The sequence below is a fragment of the Pongo abelii genome, chromosome 4 (assembly GCF_028885655.2).
Source record: "Pongo abelii isolate AG06213 chromosome 4, NHGRI_mPonAbe1-v2.0_pri, whole genome shotgun sequence".
Lineage (NCBI taxonomy): Eukaryota > Metazoa > Chordata > Mammalia > Primates > Hominidae > Pongo > Pongo abelii.
The window spans coordinates 137,742,800-137,748,401 of record NC_071989.2 but is presented as its reverse complement, the minus strand read 5'-3'; the positions used below and the strand labels follow the sequence as shown (position 1 = coordinate 137,748,401).

The window sequence follows — 5,602 nt, the reverse complement described above, 5'->3', positions numbered from 1 at the left end:
TAAGACACGATGTACCACCAGTTCGTTTTACTTGTTTCCTTCCCTCTTCTCTTCCCTCTTTCTTCTAAGAGTTAGCAAAGCTCTTCCAATGCCTTTGAGAAATACTTTTTCTTATAAAAATCACAAAATATTCCTTATAATAATAATTCCATAGTTAATGCAGAATGTCAATCCAGGCACTATAAAGACCAAAAGATTAAATAACTTTCAAATATTTATAGAGGAAATGCTTTAAGAATTTTATAGGATTTTACTTCTTTTTCTTGGGACCACAGGTTGATTCTTAACCTATTGCTTTTCAATTAATTTTCTCTACTTTTAGACATTCAACAGGTATAGAACTTTTGGTTCAATGGTTGTAAACAGCTGTAAATATAATACAAGTGTATAAGCTAGACATCAGTGGCATACGTACAAAAATAAGAAAATAGGAAAGGAAAATTTACTAATATTGAGTTGGGAGCATCTAAAAAAAAATCACTCTCTGTGCTAGGGACTTCCAGCTTTAACATCATTTTATTTCCTGAAAAAATACTTTTAATAAGAATGAGCTTTTAGATAGCATAGCTTCCCATACAGTTCTAAATAAAGTTTTGGATATTTGTGAATATACCGGGTCTTACTTAAAATCATTACAAAAATTCATGCCACAAATCTGCCCACTGATGGTTAAGTACTTTAGCATGACTCACATTATATCGCCACTGTTCCTTTGGGAAGAAATGCTTAAACTTTGGCAAAATATCCACAGCATTTAAATATTTATAATACGAGGGTCAAGCTGTGCCCCATATCTGATGAAAAACTTCAATAGAGTTTTAAGCTACTACTCAATTTTTAGCTACTCATTCAGATCACGTTTCCGTTACTTTCTGTTACTGTTGAAATTGATGAACGATTCTATGCAAAGGAAGCCTTTCTGAAGAACTCTGGAGGTTTTCACGTCTTTCCCTTCTCTTTCTTCATTAAGGTAGTTTCTTCTGAAACCTAATGAAGCAAGCACATTTAGGAGGAAAAAAAAAGACTAAATTACTTATGCCTAACACTTTCACTCGAGGATCCAGAATATAGTTCTCTTTCTAAAAAAATGGCTGATATAAAAACTGAGCTTCATCTGGAATTACAGGACCCTTCTTCACAACAGGATAAAAAAAGACTGGATGCAATGAAAGTGTAACATTCTTATACTTGCCATACTGCCTTTTAAGAAAGAAAATTCTGGGACAAAATCAAAACCCCATGACTCAGGAGTTCAGAGTTCCTATTATTGGTTTAAAGGAGTCTTTAAAAATATTAATATTTATTCAAGGTATCTTAGTTTACCAGCACAGTGATCATATATCTTTCTGTACACAAGGACAGCATCATGAAATTATAAAACTTAGATTATACAAATACTTTTTCTTACACATAATTCTCTTACACATAATTCTTTTAAAACAACAAAATTTCTTATACATAATTCTCTTAAAACAACAAAATTTAAGAATTTAATCCTAAAAAAGTTTTAGGAAAATTCCTTCTTTGAATTTAAAATACTACATTGCATGAAAATAACCACAACACTATGGAAAATAATAATTTACTTTTTCTCTTCCCCAACTCTGAACATGATTCTTTACTGTAAACTTTTATTATAAAAGTTTATTAAAAGGTTATAGTGTGTAGTTCCAGAGATTTTGATTTATATATAAATAAATGGCTTTATCCCATACCAAAATAACATTCACGAGCTTTCACATTGCTCACCAATGGCCTATGCTTTCCTAAATTCAATGTATATTTTCAGTATCATTTCACATGGCTTTTTTCAGTAGCATGGACCTTTGCTGAAATTTATTTATTTGAAATATCTTCATCTTCCGTTACCTGGATTATTTTATTTTTGCCTATAACATTAACCCACTCCTCCCCCAATGTTGTCTATTCCCAGATAGAAGATCACATTCTCAAAACCTGTCATTCTTTTCTTTAAAAAAACCTATTAAAGTGATAAGCTTACATTTGTTAATGAAGTTATTTGATTAGGAATCCTTCACCACAGCAGCATAGAGGAGGACAATGTATATATGCTTTGAGCTAAGCTGTTTTCTTAGCAAGTGGCAGGGTATCTTCCCTGAATTTAGCAAGAATTTAATGCATCTTCATTATGTGAATAAATGAATGAGTAAAAATCCTTTTAACAGAAATCAGAGGACATGGATAATACTATTCAGAACTTTATACTATTCTCTTCATTACACACTTTGAAGATATTTTTAAACTTTCTAGCAGCTTGTTTGAAACATCTGATCTTTCCCTAAGAGCTTCACTTTGAGGGCTAGATATTGCTGGTTTCTATTTAATCTATTGCTTGAGGGTAGGCATGAGGACATTCACTTTGGGCTAGGATAGGTGCCAATTTAAAGAGACTCTTTCTGGTAATTGTAACCATTTGGGCTTCAACAAAGAGTAATGATGGTAAATCATTACAATATAACTTATGAAAATGGTTGGGTTCATGATGATAGTCAATGAAAAAAGAACCATCTCTATTTAACAAAACTATTAAATCAACTTTCTTTTGAAATTTGGTAATTTAAGAGAAGGAATAAAGAATTTATTCTTCATTTAAATAGCAACTATATTTTAGGGTACTAAATAGCTTTGTCTAATAAGAGAAAGCTAGATAATTCTATAAAATAAGTAGGAGGAATAATCAATTTTTACAAATCCTGATGACTATAGATTGTAGTAACAATTATCAATTGGTGTTGAAACCGTAAGATGAAAAGTTTGACAGAAACTGGATATTTGTGTGGCACCAATGTCATAACACAGAAATCTATTTTTTTTTTTTACTTGCATGAGGAAAAACTTGACTATACAATAGTCCTTAAGATAAAGAAGCAGCAAATTAAATTCATGGTGGTGTTTCTGTCTCTTGTTTTGGACATTTTGAGACTATTAGAAAAACTTGAATAAGGGATGATAATATATTAAAAATTATTTTAAGGGGGATGAAAATATTTTGGCTATATAGGAAAATATATATGTATATATATTTTTAAGAGACGGGGGTCTTCTGTCACCCAGGCTGGAGTAGGTGGCACAATTGTCTCACTGAAGCTTTGAACTCCTGGGCTTAAGCTGGAGGCTCCTCTGTCAGCCTCCTGGAAAATACTCTTATTTTCAAAAACTGCATACAACAGTTAAACAAGAAGAAAAGCAAAATAAAGGTATTTTCTGATATACTTAAATTGAAGTTTATTACTAGCAGATCATAATATAAAGCAGAAAGAAAAATGACCCCCAAAGAACTGTACGAGGCACAAAGAGTGAAGAATGGAGATAGAGAAAAGCTACAAATAAACCCACAAAGAGTGAAGAATGGAGACAGAGAAAAGCTACAAATCAACCTTGACTTATAAAGTAATAAGAGTAATGGCTAGACTGGTTAAAAAGATGAAAGTCAGAAATCAAATAAACAATAGTAAATTGGAAATTTTAGTTAGAATGAGGGATGAAAGGAATTATGGGGCTGTAAGGCCTTGTTCCTTAAACTCTATTCCACGGAGCAGGAGAGTCAGATTCACCTGGGAGGTAACTAGAATTCAGTCTCTCAGGTCTACCCCAGACCTACTAAGTCAGAGTCAGAAGTCCAACAAATTCTTTCAGCGTTTTGTATGGATATTAAATTTGAGAATCATTGGTCTAAACTCTGGAAGAGGATAGAGATATTGCTAATATATACTTTAAATAATGCTTGTAGAAATTATTAATGTAGTCAGTCACTTTATGAATAAAATATATCTTAATTTTCAAAATAGAAGAGGGAGGAAAATGAAAAGAATAATTTAAAAGGCAAGGAATGTATGAAAAAATATAGATTAGCAAGATGAATAGAAAACAAAAACCATGATAGACAATATATAGACAGGTCTTTACAAATTCTTTTCAACGGTGTTCAGTGTTTCTCATCCCTCCGAGTTTGGAGAGGCACTTATGGCTCATAACCAAATGGTGAGAGTTAGAGTTTTTCTCAGAATTGTGTCCATTCACTTTATCCCTGGATTCCTACCTGCTGATTTGAGGAAGACAGCAATCTCAGAGTAAAGGTCGTGGTTGATTTCTGAATTCTTTAGTCTCCTCTTCTTGTAATACACTATGGACTGATGATGAACCTCCTCCTTCACTCAATAGCTGCTTTGTTTGGCATAGCTTTTAGTATTTACTCATTTGGGGTAAATTTGTAGACTTTGGAGGTAGTAGAGATTGAGGAAACTTTAAGCTTTCTTTCGTTTTACCCCAGAATTCCACATTTGGTTTTAGATAATAATTGTGTGTGTGGGTGTATGTGTGTATACTTATTATATAACAATGGGTAACATATATATATAGCAGCACATATATATGTTATCCATTATACATTATATATATAATATGTATGACATATATATATATATAGTTATTCATTGTTGCATAATAAATTACCCCAAAGTTTAGAAGCTTGAGAGAGAAAACATTTACCTCACAATTCCTCAGGGTCAAGGATCAGGGTACAGCTAAACTGGGTGGTTCTGGCTCAGGGTCTTGCATCAACTTTCTGTCAAGATATTGGCCAGAAATGGGATCATCTCAAGGTTTGGAGCTTAAGGATCCACTTCCAAGCCCACTCTTCTGGCTGTTGTCAGGCGTCAGTTCCTCATCACATGGGTCTCCTCACAGGGGAGCTAACAACATGGCAGATTGTGTCTGCTGTGGTGAATGATGAGAGAGAAACAGACAGAAATAATCAAAACTCAGAAGGGACACATATTTCGGACATATTCTATTTGTTAGAAGTCACTAGGTCTAACACATACTCCAGCCTAGAGAAATTGTTACCTATTGAAGCCAGATATATTAAAAAAGTGTATGGACATAGTTTTAATAGTAGCACAATGTGTATAAAGGAATATGATGATGATGACTAGTATTCTGGGTTTTATTAACTGAGGATAAAATAAGATAATTCAGTTATTACAGTGTAAGAATTATAAATCCAAAGTGCCAGGTATGTTCTTTTAACAATTTTATCTTCTTATTACAAAAGAGATTCATGTTTATTATATTGAAAACACAAGAACATAGAAATAAGAACATGATATCTGTATTTTGACCATTATGGTATCTTTTCTACCACAGATTTTTTATATGCATAATATGTGTTAGGAAATGTCGCCCTCCCCCAATCCATACCTCTATTCTCAGTCTGTCTTCCCAGAGTCTTATAATTTTACATACTTTCACATCCATGGCTTCTAGTAAACATAAATCTAAAAGATATAAGAGTTAAATAAAAACAACAACACTTGATTAATCTTCAATGGCATTGCTTTTCTTGTTAAAGATGAATAAATATGAGCTGATGTGTAATTTTGGCTTTTTATACAGTAGGTTAAATGGCAGATTTTCTTATTTTTCATTCTAGTTTGGGTTTAATTAAGACAAGCATGTCAAAGAAAGCCAGAAAAAACAACCAAAGATAACACCTAATCATCATCTATCATAATTACGCTTACGACAGTGCTAATCTTCTGGAACACTTGGGGCATGGCAGTGACTGAGCCCCACTGAGCCC

At 32.8% G+C, this 5,602-nt stretch overlaps 1 long non-coding RNA gene across 1 annotated transcript; it reads right to left on the bottom strand.

Annotated features, from left to right (window-relative positions):
- Positions 1-236: 236 nt before the first annotated feature.
- LOC129059291 (uncharacterized) lies at positions 237-5,344 on the bottom strand. The gene is made up of 3 exons (XR_008525085.2): positions 5,221-5,344; positions 4,510-4,737; positions 237-987 (listed from the first exon to the last, which is right to left on the bottom strand). It is a non-coding gene; the product is annotated as an uncharacterized LOC129059291 (long non-coding RNA).
- Positions 5,345-5,602: the final 258 nt, after the last annotated feature.